This window comes from Lepisosteus oculatus, chromosome 3 (genome assembly GCF_040954835.1).
Source record: "Lepisosteus oculatus isolate fLepOcu1 chromosome 3, fLepOcu1.hap2, whole genome shotgun sequence".
Taxonomy (NCBI): domain Eukaryota; kingdom Metazoa; phylum Chordata; class Actinopteri; order Semionotiformes; family Lepisosteidae; genus Lepisosteus; species Lepisosteus oculatus.
This window is the reverse complement of record NC_090698.1, coordinates 30,442,530-30,457,988: the sequence shown is the minus strand read 5'-3', so window position 1 is coordinate 30,457,988 and position 15,459 is coordinate 30,442,530. Positions and strand designations below refer to the sequence as shown.

At 37.6% G+C, this 15,459-nt stretch overlaps 1 protein-coding gene across 5 annotated transcripts in view; it reads right to left on the bottom strand.

Moving 5' to 3' along the window:
• apc (APC regulator of WNT signaling pathway) overlaps positions 1-15,459 on the bottom strand; it is a 76,188-nt gene that overhangs the window by 55,793 nt on the left and 4,936 nt on the right. For 2 of the 5 annotated variants that reach the window (XM_015337711.2, XM_006627009.3), the window contains exon 1: positions 3,738-3,846. The exons of 1 other annotated variant lie outside the window; for it this stretch is intronic. The gene's annotated coding sequence lies outside the window, so the exon portion shown is untranslated. Of the gene's footprint in view, positions 1-3,342; positions 3,439-3,737; positions 3,848-15,459 lie in introns of those variants that run through there. 2 more of the 5 variants (XM_015337724.2, XM_015337717.2) reach the window with 2 other exon arrangements.

Genomic DNA, 15,459 nt, shown 5'->3' with positions numbered 1-15,459 from the left:
ATAAACACCTTGAGAGAACCCCTATCCTAGACAACATGGGAAGAAATAAAATGTTAAAATATACAGCTCAACATTATGGTTTAATATAATGGATCAAACAATCTTACCAACAGTATTTCATGACATTTAAAAATAAAATTATAAAATGGCATGATTCAAGGTAATTTCACATTAGATCCATAAAATAAGCCACCAGCCAAATATAACTTATTTTTTGTACAGTAATACATTCAGTATTCAATAATGCAGCTCTGCTATAATACCAAAGTTTTATATGACTATAAATTTCAGGACATTTGTTTAAACCACGTGAACAGAGATGTCACAGAGATGCTTGGTTAAGCTTGTGCCGACACTGATTGCCCTGTAAATCTCTTTCCACAGGACGGAGAGAGAGAATCAGGACAGGAGGCGACAGTATGAAGGCATTTCCATCCTACACACAGCCCCTTAAAAAATATCACAAGAAAAGAGATTTACAAATTACACTGCATTAAAATGCTTTGCTGATCTATTAAAGGCTTTGTTTTGGGTTTTTTTTAATCCTCAACCTGAAAAGGCGCTTGCCCAAGCACAGGTTGAGGTCGAATATCCAGACTGCGTGTTGAAGCCTAGGTCACGTCATTTGTTGACTGCGACCTGGGATCCCAAGCAGTGACGCAAGATTGGCTGAGCGCGATGAACAACAGGGCGGCATGAGTTGTTCAGGTCTCTCTGGACTCTCAGCAACACGGAGACCTCTGCAGCTCTGCATGTGCTTGCAGGCTCACAGTGCTGTACTAAGGGACGCACAATTCCTTTGGTCGATACTGGACCTCTAAATCCAGGACTGTTTTTCCTGTGATGTCTCCAAAACCGAGGTGGGCGGGCGAGAGATGTTTGCCTATACATCATTTGCCCCACTTGCAAGGTGACACAGTTTATACCCAAGAACAAAGATAGGTGGCAAACCCAAACTTGGCAAGTACTTAAAACTTAAGTGGTGATTCATTATATGGTCTCACATAAATCAGAAGAAAAATAAATTTCCAAAACTGCCTTATTTAAGTAAGAAAAGGAAAGTGCGATGAACGATGCCCAGTATGGAAGGATTACCTCCAAACGAGTATCGAGTTTCCTTTTCTAGAGAAACAAATTCATATCAAAACTATGAAGCATTTCATCATTTGCCACCCAAATACATTTTTCTTTTGCTTTTGCATGACAATAAACCCTGATAACAATTAGCCTGAATGCAGGTATAATGTATTTAGGAAGACAGAACCTTTTGTGTACAAAGGCTTATATTTGAACTTAAGTTCCTACATATGTTAGACAATTCAAAATATTAGGTGAGGTGATCCTCCAAAAAGTAGCTTGCTAACTAGAGCTTGTTATGTTGAGTGTTAGCCATTACATCCAAACGGAAAGAAAAATGCAGCAACCCCAAACTGAATAATTCCACACTTGTGTAGGGTTACAGTATGTGCATGGCTTCTGTTTACTTCTCACACATTTATGTGAATGTTAAAAACCTTTTTGCTGCTTAGGACTTTTTTGAGTATACCGTAATGAGAACTTTTCTCAATTTGCCAATGTTTTTTTTACTTATGTTGTAAACTTGTATAAAAACGCTTACATTTGTACCCACTTACACACTTGGGCATTTTATTGGCACAATGACTGAAATAGTAAGACAACAGCAAGCCCAACCTCGGCTTTGAACCAGTAACCTTCCAGTTTTGATTTCTGAGCCTCATCTATATTAAGATCTATAATCTATAATATTTACAAAACTACTAGTTATCACATTCCTACCATAATACACAATTAAAGCTTTTTTTTGTTTGGATGATGCTGTAGGCACTGAATGTTTTTCAAATGGTCATCCTTACTTCTAAGAGAAAAGCATCATTGTTAACTGTACTTACTATATTAACAAGTGAATATAAAACTGCAAATATGGACATATGATACTTAGTCACTATACTTCTGAGAAACAAGTGTAGCCCTGAATCAAAGGAAAACCAAAACAGTAAGGTCTTTGTTAAAAAAGCGCTTTGCTAAATCAAACAGTGAGATTCAACCAATATCCGATCTCAGTGATAATTTAATAGAAGCATACAAGGACCCAAAGAGTGACTCATTTCATTTAGAGTGGACACTCACCAAGGATGATGATATCTTGAGGTTAAAAATAGGCCTGTGATTTATTCAACTGCAAAATTACTGCACCAACAAAAAGTATAATTAAGATACAAGCTGTTTAAAAAATATGAATAAAGACTGCTTTAGCCTTCATGACAAAAAATCATGGCAACACAGAAACAATTCATTGCCTTGGTGCTGCAGGATATAAATATAAATATTTTAAGTAAAATCTGTCATGTTAGGCCTACAATACCAAACAAAGAAGCAACAGAACTGTCTTTAACAGAAATGCCTTCTTGTAGGTCTCCCAAGACCAATAAAAACCTGAACAGAACGAACATGGATCATTTTTTGACAAGTCTCTCACACATATTGGAGTAATATCCAGGTTATTACACATTGTATTTCTATAAGGGGTAAAACAGGTGAAAAGAATCTTGCATTAGGCTGGAATAAAAAAAAAACAGATGTATATGCTTTAGCCTCAGCTATTGAGCCAAAAATGTCTGCTGTAGCAAAGGACAAGCTGCTGCATAATCTTATAATCTTGATATTATAAGCTACATAGGCACTCAGTTTGTAACATGGAAATTATTTAACACTATATAATACACATTTCTTTGTATCATCAAGTCTAATGAAAAAGGTCGTCACTTATAGTAACAAAGGGATTGGGAGAGAGAAAGACAGAAAAGGGGGGAGCGAAAGAGAAAGGACTACTTCATAAATAATGTATTAACATCTCCCCAAAGCATTCAGTGGAAATCACTGGTATGGGCACAATTTCCGCAAAACCCATTTCTTATTAATATAAAACAACACAAATTTACTTCAACTGCCGTTGCCCAATTTTAAACAATTTCTTCCATTCTCATATTCCCAGATCTCAAATAATTCTCCCGTCCACAGATCAGAGGATTCCATCTTGTCACACCAAACCTTGTCTTTGAAATCAATTTTAGTAGCCAGCAGTGCAGCACAGACTTGTTCCTCTGCAGCTATCGGAGAACAAAATCCCTGCAGTAAGCCTCAAATGAAGCATGCCGATCTGACACTACAAAGACACAGCAGGCAACCATTCACTCAAATTAATCTGTGCTCAGCCAATAAATAATGTCCACACCACAATTTCCCCAGGATTAAGACTATTTTTACAAAGAGTCAAATATCTACCACATATTCTAAATGGGTTCAACAGAAAAACAGCAATACCCCATCACACATCTGCTTTGTTCAGGATATCCTTTTCCAGATACCGACAGACAAGCCATTTGCCTTCTCATCCTAAATGTAAGCTTTATTTTCAGTCTAATCTTGACTATTGTAAACAGATTCCTTTTTTTTGTTGCACATCAGTCTGTTCTTCTTGCAAGCACAATGCATCCCTTTTCTCCAGCCCTGCCTGCCACTGAATAAAAAGAACGGAGATACAAGCCATACACACCCCCATTCACACACCCTCCCCTTTGCACATTCAGCACCCAGGAAAACAAAAGGCTTTTAGACATATGGGTTGGGATATCAGATAGATATCCGTTATTCACAAGCTAATGCTGGAAATCATTCAAACTGTCCGTGTTAAGGGATCATTCTTTAAAAAGACCTACCCCATTTCGGTACCACTGTCAGCCTCCATTCCATCTCCTTTCCCTGTGTTACAGCACAAGCACATACTGCCATTCCAGTCACATGTCCCCACACTGAGCCAATCAGCTGCTAGGCAATCTGCTACAGTACTGGATGACATGCACTGGCCTGTTTCCAGCAGATTACACAGCTGCTTCCCATAGTCAATTAAATCCCCGTCTGGGAGTGGTAGGCCTGCTTGCTCCGGCAGATGACTGGCATGGGGCCAATGGGTCCCAGCAGCTCGAAGGTCATGCCAGCTGTCACCGGGGCTCGGATGTGACAGCAGTACAAAAAAACAAAACAACCCTCTACCCCCCCCCCTTCAATTCCACCTCCCCGCTACTAAACAGAAGTCATCTCAGCTCCTGGCTGGTGAAATAAACCCTCAATTCCCCAAGCACTGCCGGACACCCCCCGTTCCTAGCCATCGACTGGGATGTCCAACTGTTTCCTGAATCAGTCACGTTTCGCATAACAAAGGCGGGCCATTTTTCAAACAAAGGCCTCATGTGAATAGAAAAAAAAACATTAAAAGCCTGGGGACATTCCTAGTATCACTGCAGGTGGTATATATAAATATCTGATCAGATCTCTCAGATTAAACCTGGGTTCTGCATCCCACCTAGTAACTGCCCTCAACCAGATGTGTCAGCTCTGCAGGTACCTACTTCTGAAAAGAAAATCCCAATCAATTCTGATTACTACCAAGCCAGAAAAAAGAAGTAATAAATAGCATTCAATAGTAATAGTTTTATACTAAACTGTCTTGAAAAAAAAGTAACATTTCAATAAAAATCAAAGGTGACATTTTGAAAAATCCCCCACCATATTTTCTGTAGTTTATTTTAATTTGTTTTGAAGCATATTGGGTTGCAAAATGTTATTGTATTGCGGAGCAAAAGTGGAAAACGCATATAAGTTTGGCTTTCTAAACCAAAAGTTAAAAACTTTAATATTAATTGGCACACATTAATTGTCAGCAAGCACACAACCCAAAGAGGAAGCCATGAGCATTAGTAATAATAATAATAATTATAATAATTGCTTACACTTATATAGCGCTTTTCTGGACACTCCACTCAAAGCGCTTTACAGGTAATGGGGACTCCCCTCCACCACCACCAATGTGCAGCATCCACCTGGATGATGCGACGGCAGCCATAGTGCGCCAGAACGCTCACCACACATCAGCTATCAGTGGGAAGGAGAGCAGAGTAATGTAGCCAATTCATAGAAGGGGATTATTAGGAGGCCATGATTAGTAAGGGCCAATTGGAAATTTGGCCAGGACACCGGGGTTACACCCCTACTCTTTTCGAGAAGCGCCCTGGGATTTTTAATGACCACAGAGAGTCAGGACCTCGGTTTTACGTCTCATCCGAAGGACGGCGCCTGTTTACAGTATAGTGTCCCCGTCACTATACTGGGGCATTAGGACCCACATGGACCACAGGGTGAGCGCCCCCTGCTGGCCCCACTAACACCTCTTCCAGCAGCAACCTTAGTTTTTCCCAGGAGGTCTCCCATCCAGGTACTGACCAGGCTCACACCTGCTTAGCTTCAGTGGGTTGCCAGTTGTGAGTTGCAGGGTGATATGGCTGCTGGCACAAAGTGAAGTTCAGCCTTTAGATCAGGGGTGGGGAACCTTTTTTCTGCCAAGGGCCATTTGGATATTTACAACATCATTCGCAGGCCATACAAAATTATCAATTAAAAAATTAGCCTGCTATATTTGGTCAAACATTTAATTAACTCACCCCTAATGTGATGGCTGGAACTGCCTCTCTTAGGCGAGGCGTGTGATGTTAACTAGTATTGATGATGTTGCTACTCGCAACTGCTTTTCCAGGTTTGAGTCGGTCAGTCTGGAGTGCAGTGGATCAATCAGCCACTTGTTATCATTGAGTTCCTGACAGGTTTTCACCTCCATGAATTGCTTGACTTCATCCCGCAGTTCGTAAAACACTGCGTTAACACTTTCGCAACGTGTATACTCCCAGCCTGCCTGGCATTGGTGAATAAAACAACTCTTTATTTTAAGAACACAACACTTGCCAAACAGCAGAGACATTAAACAAATCTGTTAGCTGCCCGGTCTGCAACACGCACGCGCACTCGCGCAGTATTTAGTGCGTAAAGCACAAACATTTATCGAACTTTTGTTAAAATTATAATCGAGGAAAATTATATCGCAATAATTAGCGTTATCGAATTATCGCCAGGCTCTACGCCTGCGGTTGCCTTGGCAGGGCCAGACCAAATGATTTTGTCCCATGTTCCCCACCCCTGCTTTAGATGATAGTGGAGATGTTGCGTGTAAGCCGACCCAGAGTCTACATTTGTCCCATTTTCAAAAACAAGTGCAAGTTTTTGTACTCAAGTGCGTATTTAACATTTACCATGTGAACTGAAGTCAACACAGTTTAAATGTACATTTAGCTAGTTAACTGGTTTTCACATTTTCTTCCAGAAATAAACCATTTCAATCTTTATAACTAGTTAGGAACTCAGTCAACTCAAACCTATGTTAAAATGTAGTACAAATCTTCTGTAAGAGACATAGGTGCCATTTACAAAATGTGAATAGCTTTGCCTGTATTCACAAAAAACATGTTCAATTTCTACTTTTTAAATGCAAATAAGGTTCTTTAAACAGACAGAAGATGTAGAAACCCTTGTCTGAGTGCAACACTTGCCAATGCTGTCTTTTGCTGCAATTTCTCACACACTTTGTGGGAAAATGTTTAATGGAACCGGTCCAGGGCTTAAGTTCCTGGCAACATGACACAGACATTTAGAAGTTGTGACATACTTTCAGCAGGCACTCCTTTTCAGAATTTTTTTCTTTCAAAGCCAGTCTGTTTCCGAGAGGTTTTAAACCAAGATTTAAATGGGGGGAAAAAACAGGACATTCACACGGATCTGGGACTGGATTACTTTCAAAATACAGGAATGTGTAAATAAAGATTTCCTGATTTTTTAAAACTAAACACGATAAAATTGTACATTCTCTCCTGAGATTGTTTTCTGCACCTTTGAGATGGAATTTGAAATTTGCACTTCTTGGCAAAAAGGAATAAAGAGGTTCACACCACTAACAGGTCTTACACTTACACAGCATCATCAAACGCATCAGTAAATTTAAAAACTAAGCAGTTTTGAAGGCTTCCATGTTACTTCTCACTCACCTGAGTGAAGTGCAAGTGAACTAAAGGGAAACTAGACTTATACCCATCAACTTTGATGTTCACAAAGCAAACACTTTTTGAAGAGCAACAGCTAACTGAGGGACACATCCCCAAGTACATAACCACCCAGTGTGGACATGCATTACCTATTCAACCGGTGAGATGCAGTTTTAGGAAGAGGAGTTTTAGGAGGGTTGAAACCTGTCAAATTTAAAGTCCATAATGTCCCAAGACAATTGCAGTTTGAATTCATAAAAAAGAAGACAGCCACAGCGGTTCATACACCAACTGCATTGTCACTAGAAATATACCCAACATGTTTGGAGTTTACTGGCCAAATATTCCTTGAACAGGAACGGTTTGCACAAGAGACTACATTTCACTAAGCAGTTGATGGCCTGCTGTGGACAGGAACATTACCACAGTAACTAGAGAGGTGCAAGGCAGACAGAGCCTTGGGGGTTCATGAAATCTACCAAATTCAGTTAATGTATAAGTGCCAAGAGAGATGTGCGATGGTGGTACTGTAGCCTTCTTGGCATACATACCAAGGGCAGCACATCAGGTGCGAATGGCATATTCACTAGAATGGTAAGCACTTCATTTGAAATTAGTTTAACGGTTTTGAACAGTGTGCATCTGATTATGATCTGTTATTCAGATCACCATCAAATGATCATAGAAATATTTCAAGTGTAAACTTTTCACAGAGCTTTGGCTAGTGATGTCTCCCAAAACAAGGTTTAATCAGTGCAGTGGTTCAAGAAGTTGAATGGATTTTTTGAAAATGTAGGTCAAGTCGCCATTTAAGTGGACGTACGATCCCAATTGTCACAAAGTTAATCTGTCCCAGGAGACCTGTCTAGTATGAAACTGCTGGGCTATACAGTCTTTCATAGTGATTTAGTTTTAAAAGTACAGGAGGAAGAATCCTTACAACCCTACAGAATTTCACTCCCTGCAAGGCATAATTCCTACACTGTATACCCAGCATATTTCTTTTTGGCTTCCACCTTCTAAGAAGTCACAGTTATTCTTTTTATTACAAAGTTCTTTCCTTGTGTGACACTCTTTTGCCAACGGTAAATAAGGTTCTTCAAAAATAGTGTGGGTCTTACCTGCTTTAGCAATCTGCAAGCTTGCATTTTTCCCCGTTTCAGGAGTCTGCCTCAGAAGTTAAAAGAAGTTTTTATTTAATGTACATGGGAGCGAAACACTGATATTTACATAATTACTCGGCAAACTCATGCAATAAACGTATTTAAACGTAGATAAGTGCAAAGTTTTACATGCAGGTAACTGAAAACTACAAACATAAGACAGGAGAGACTGAGCCCAAAAAAGCTACCTATTAAAAATGTAATCATAGGGGTACATTCCAAGACTATATTCTACACTGGCTGAATCTTTTCAGTCTTGAACATAGTACATTATGAGGCACAAAATTCAAAAGTCACAAAGTCACAGACAATCCAATGGACACTAATATCAACAGTGAAACAACAACCAGAAGACCCAAGTAGAAGCTATGGAAAAGCACATTTCAAACAGAAAAGGAGCCAGTATTTCTCAAAAGCTAATACCCAGGCTACATTCACAAGATGTCTGGAAATGTCAAATCCCTTGACAACAACAAACTACATAGGCCAAAAGGCCTCCAATCATAATTTTTTTAAAATTAAACAAATTGTATATTTCTTTAAAAATGTCTAGAACTATACAGTAGGTAATGCAAGAAGCAGCAGTTCACCACTACACATTTTGTCCTAGCATCATTTGTATTCTCAGTACTATCAAAGGCTTTTTTTTTCATTCCTTATCACAATCAAAATCTGATTAATAACCCAGAAAGGTTTGCTCTCCGAGTATTACAGTAAGTATCACTTTCATTTGCATTGAGATGTGAAGGCAGGAAGTGCCAGATACAGTGTAATGTATGAAATTACATCCATGCTGCTCCATCTAGACCCTTGCTGAACACAGGTGCTTTGTCGTCTTCGGTGACTTTCTGAAAATCTGTACGAATGTTTTTTTCCTGAAATGAGCAGAAAAGGTTTGCCTAGAAAAGGTTTGAGCTGTATGCCTCAACACACTATGCACATCTTGTAACACAATGAAAGTTAGCATCTGTAATTCTCTCTCATACTCAATCTCAAAACATTTTTAGCACAGGCTATTCATATTCTTTTATAGTTCAAATTATAGTAATTCTATAAAGTCAATCTGACCTAGGCCATTTTAAAAATGTACTGTTTTCTTAAGTCTGTGAGAAGTGTCAACCAAACTATTCAGTATAATTAGACTTACTGGTACAATATGGCAACACATGTGGTAAACAGAAATGCTAACTTAAAAAAAACAATCAAGGTAAACACCATCTATTATATGTTTAACCATCTGCCTTAGTCATCTAAAAACAAAGTTTTACTAAAAATACACTAAGTTCTTCAATACTGTACATCTTGGACTTGTATACAGTTAAATTTATGCTTCTTTTTCAACTCCTGCTCTCAAAACATTTGCATGGTAAAAAGCTATTGAGGGAAGCACTTTAATAGTATCAACACTGTCTTCTGTGCATACACCAATAGAGAAGTATTGCTACAGTTCAAACATGGATTCTTGAGTCAAACAGAGGAATGCATTGATGGATTATACATACTATCTCCTCTACTCGCCTCCCTAGTGTTCATCGTTTTGCTTATTTTCCATTGATTTATTAAAGAACCATTTCACTATTCATCAAACGCGGTTAGCTTATCCATCAAGAGATTGCTTCCATGCACTTTCATTTTGTGGCAACTTGCTGCAGCTTAATTAGAAAAACTTATGAAACTCAGTTGTATTATCTGTCCATATGTTATTCTTAATAAAAACTCATTTTTGATTCAAGACCAAGTAGACTTCAAAAGAAAGTATATAGAACTGCATCATCAGCTTCACCACTTGCTTTGTGTGCTTATCAACCAACACCTTTTCATTTATATCATAAAATATTTCTGTGATATCCATCAAGGGTGGCAAACTATTATTCGATCATTCCTTATGAACCTGACATTGTCTGAGCTCTACATTTAAAATACTTTAAAAAACATTTCAATTAAAATATCAAGGAGAAAACCAGGACTGGAAAACACTGGTCAATACTTCTGTTATTCTGATATTTAGCAGAATTTTTCTGAAGATTCTGAAAACAGACATAAAATACTTCTCTAAGTATGTAAGCATTTCTATTTTCTAATATTAACTTTATGTTCAGGTGTCATCCAGCAGTCAGCCACATGAAATACAAGAAGAAAAATACCATCAGTTCTGCAGGGAATGAAACTAAATTAAACAAAGAAGAGAATATCAAAATGAACTAGTAATTAATGTAAGAGGGACTATAAATACTGTTTAATCTTTGCAGGAATGGCACTAAATTTTAAAGGGGAGCTTTAAGAAGGTGGCACTGGGATTAGGGATTAACAGTTGAAATTAATACATGTGGCATTAATGGTTTTATTGCCATTTCCTGAAAATGTCCTGGACAGAACTGATAGGGAAAACTATTCAGCCAGCATTAGAAAAGAAGGCCAAATACTAAACTGTAAGTATATTGTAGCTGTTTCACAATTACGATTTGAAATCTACTTATTAGTGTAAATCTTTACACAAGAATGAATTTAATAATGAACTTCAGATTTTAAAATGTAAATGCTGTCAATAAGACATACAAATATCTTGAATGCCGCCAAAACAATCAGGAATAATGCAGGCTATTAACAGAATTACAAGATGGTGTATTCAATTAAAAACATTGTTATTTCCTTATATTTAGCTGCAATAAATTGCAGAACTTACACAAATTATATCTGGCACTATCCTTGGAGAGAAATGTCACTCTTTCTTACAACCTCAGTAAAGCATACTTTTATCCTATGTAACACTGTGATTTCTTTTGTGATCTTGTTTACAGAAATTTGTAGACTTGCTGGACCTTATCGTGAAACTTTTAACATAAAAGATTTTGAACAGAAACGTAAGCACCCCAAGATTCCAGAGAGCTAAGGGGGTCTTCAAGGATTATGCAGTGGACTGTCAGAAAGAAAAAATAATATTTTCACCCCAAGACAACCCTTTCTATAATAATACTAAGATTTTAATTCAATACTTATTTCCAATATACAGGAGAAAATAAAACCACAAATGTCTACATTTAATTTAATATTAAAATGTGTAGGGCAGTCACTCGTGTGACTCGAGAGACTGATGTGTCCGGCCTTTCAAACAGTTTCACCCAGTTCGAAGAGCAGTACTTATATCCTGAGGGTATTACTATGAAATCAGAACCAAGAAAATACCTGAGCACTGAACTGCCTCCAGGAACAAAATGTTTCAATACCAATACTTCTATACCAATCAGGAAGGTTCATAAATCATTTAACATTCTTATGATTAAAAACACTTATGATATACTATGTTGATGTCAGCGGCATTCTCGGAGTCCTCCATTTAGTTTTCTATTAGATGACTACAGAACCTAACAAAGCATCCACCCCTGCCAATAAGATCACATTTTGATGAAATGCAAGTATTTATGATTTTCAAGTGTCATGATCCAACTGAATTCTTTTATATGTGAAAAGCATGAATGTTAGCAAAGCCTGCAAAGAAGATAAGTTAACAAATGATATGTATGAATCTCCGGTTTTCCAAGCCTCACCATAAATCTACTCAAATCAGAACTTTGACTGACCACTCAGAGACATTCATACTTTTCTTGTCAGACCACTTCAGTATGGCTTGGGCTTTGTTCAAGTTCTCATGCTGCTAAAATGTGAATTTATAAACCAGTTTTAGATTTCTGGGTGACTATAGGCAAATTCTAAAGGAAAACCTTTTACTAAACATCATCAATTTTCCCCTCACATCCGATAAGCTCCCCCGCCCCTGGTCATGAGAAGCATCTCCATAACATGACACTACCACCCCCATATTCAATAGCTGGGATAGCACTGACTGGATGATGTGCTGTGTTGAGTTTGTGCCAGACATAATGCTTTGGATTTATACAAAAATGTTCATGCTTGTCTTGTCTGACCATGAAAACTGAGTCTTTCAGTAAAGGAGTCTTGCTTGCCCTCATCCATACAGACCAGCATATTGGTGATACATGAACAGTAACTCTCATCTCATGCACATATCTTTGTAAATCATTCAGTCACTTTCGGCTTCACAGTGGCATCTCCAACTAGTTTTTCATCTGTCTGACTGCGCTGTGTAGAAGGGCAACCTGATCTAGTGATTAGGTGGAATAATGCACTTTAGTGTACTCAAAGAGCTAATTAACCTTCACATGAGTTGTGCCTCTATACCACCTTATCCATGACTTGACTAAAAAGCTCCTTGGTCTTCGTGCTAGATCCATCATATCACAGTGTGTGGTGGCTTGAAATCCAGGATTTGAGGGAATTTACAGAGGGGCATCCAATCTGAAGTTAAACCACTTTGATCACACACAGAGACCGTCAAAACCAGCAAAGAGGTTGAATACTTCTGCAACTGAGAATCTTATTTAAAAACCTCAGTTACATGCTATCAGGATTACCTTTAGTAGTTGGAGCAGATCATTCGTAATCTATAAACTTCCTATTTGAAAAAGGCACAACTACAAGACATTTTGAGAAGATTTTTGCAATGCACTATTTTCATCTCCATTTGATATATTTGGTGTTTAAGAGAAAATAAGTTAAGGAAAGATTTACAAGATTAAAGAGAGACCCTTCATGAATCATGAATATCCGCATATACACAACAACAAAATTAGAAACTTGTTCAAGAGTAAACACATGGAATCTAAACAGGAAAAAAAAGTCTTTCTGAAAGGCTCCTTAGGTAAAGCAATTTCTCAGACAACCAAATTGAAATTATTCAGTAAAACATTTAGAAATGGTCTTTCAAAGAACAGGGTCAAGTAATTTAATGAGAAAAGTGTCAAACAAGAGACAAGACTTGATTTTTACAACTTTAAGAACAGAGATTAGTGTTGTATTCAAGGAAAAATGAGTTTGAAGTGAATGGATTTAAATTTTACTTTTTGTAAAACAGACATGAAAGATGTTTTCCATTTCCATTTTTTTCATTTAATGTACCTTGAATATAAAAACTTGTGAAAGGAAAATGCTAGCCTTTGGTTACCAAGGTAACCGTCAGGTGAACCTACTCTCTACAATGCTTCAGTGAGAGAAAACTGGGCTGAATCCATTGGCATTGAAGAGACTGGAAAATTAAATCTACAAACTGAATAGGGAAAAACCTCGAGATTATCACTTTCACCAAATATTAAAACTAATAATGAAGGATATGATTTAGCGCATAAATGTGTACATTACAAAAAGATTTCTATTTTTGTGCTATCAGCAATCAGTGAATAGCCTGAGTGTATATTATTGTTGTCTCTTACATATTACATAATACAGATCTTAACGTTAATTACACAGTCTGGAAACAAATACAATTTCCCTAAAGAAGAGGAGGACAAATAGGACTGAATACATTAGTTGTCAAATATAATCTTAACAGTGAATAGAAACAAAACATATAAAAAGATATAATATTCATCAGCTAGGCCTACTGTACAAAATGAAAATCTATAACCGTTAACTCCACTTTTTCTGGAGGAAACTATAATAAAAATTACCTTTAAAACAGCATAACCAAGACAAGGTTGGTAAAAACATACTCATATCGTATAATCCGTTCAAATCTTGCCCAGACTCTTAGGTTTGGCCTAGACCAGTGGTTCTCAAACTGTGGTACGCGTACCAGCAGTGGTACGTGGCGTGCCGCCAAGTGGTACGCCAAATGACCCTGGAACTGTGTCGTGTGCGCTGAAAAATCTGGACGGGTTTTCATATTTTGCATTTTAATACGTGTCGAATATGCAGCCTACGTACTACGATACAGTGGGCGCTAATACTTCAGTGGACACAAGAGATACTCTGTAATTCTATACCACTCTATAGGAATGCGTGCTACGGATGCAAGTGACCAATTGTATTTAAAAAAAGCTACTGTATCTCCAGCAAATAGGGAGAAAGGAGGATGTGCGTGATTTTGGAACAATGCCAACGTTGTAAACACAGGAATGCATAGAAATACGTGCTACGAACGCAGGTAATCTTGGGAGCACACGAAAGCGTGATAACAGAAAAATATTTAAGAACTGTTCTAATTTGAGAAAAATACACCGAGTGTCTCTGTGTTTCGCTCCCATGCGCATGAAATAAAAACTTTAAATAAATACGGAAATAAAAACGGAAACGTGGAAAAATGCAAGTTTGCGTATTGCTAAAGCAGGTAAGCTACACTATTTTTGAAGAACCTTATTTACCGTTGGCAAAAGAGCTGACACGTATTATGTGTAGAGAAAAAAATGCTAAACAGCTCGACCTGCTGCCCCCCTCCCCCTGAAAGACAGTCATTCATAGAATTGTTGAAATGAAGGATTATATCAAAATTACACTGATAGAGCGCGTTAAGATGAGCAGATGTTTTTCACTGCAATTAGATGAGTCTGTAGTCGATTTGGCCAATTTGCTCATTTACATTAGATACGAGTTTGAGGGCATGTCCCATGAAGACTTTCTGTTCTGTAAATCGCTACCAACAGGAACTACAGGAGAGCACATATTTCAGCTTCTGAATGAATTTATCGAAGAGAATGGCCTCGACTGGATAAAATGCGTCTAAGTTTGTACAGACGGTGCTAGAGCAATGACAAGCCGACATAACGGTGTAGTTGCACAAATTAGAGAGGTTGCTCCAGAAATTAATGTACGCATTACAACATCCACCGTGAGACCTTTGCCGTCAAGAAATTGCCTGACGATTTAATTTCTGTTAGACTCTGTTGTGAATTGTATCAAGGCTCGAAAAATTAATTCACATCTGCTTTGCTCAACTAAACAGGCTCACCCCTCTCACTGAAATGGTGCTTTTTTATTAGTTGTTGTTAATGTTTTTTTTTTCCTGTAAAACACTTTGAGAAGCCACCTTTAAAGGCACTATATCAAATAAAGTTTATTATTATAATATTTATTATATGTATGTGTGAGTGTGTGTGCACACGCGCTCATGTTGGTCATTGACAATTTCTGGGGTTCCTATGAGATGATGACTTGTAGGTGGTACTTGGATGCTTTGGTTGGATTAGGGGTGGTACTTGGTCCAAAAAGTTTGAGAACCACTGGCCTAGACGATAATACCAATTATGAACAGATAATAAACCATTTAAAAAGGGCCAGGTACAAAGCAGCTTATACATTAAATAAAACTTAAGACATTTTAATTCAATTGAATTTGTAATATTAATTGTAATATTGTTATGCAGTAAGTTTACCTTCTAATTGACAATCACTTAAGATATTACATTTAAATATAAAATCATACTGAACATATTTAAACCTGACATTTGAATATAAACCTGTCAAGAACAAGAGGCTGAAGAAATTTTAAAATGAGAGACAAA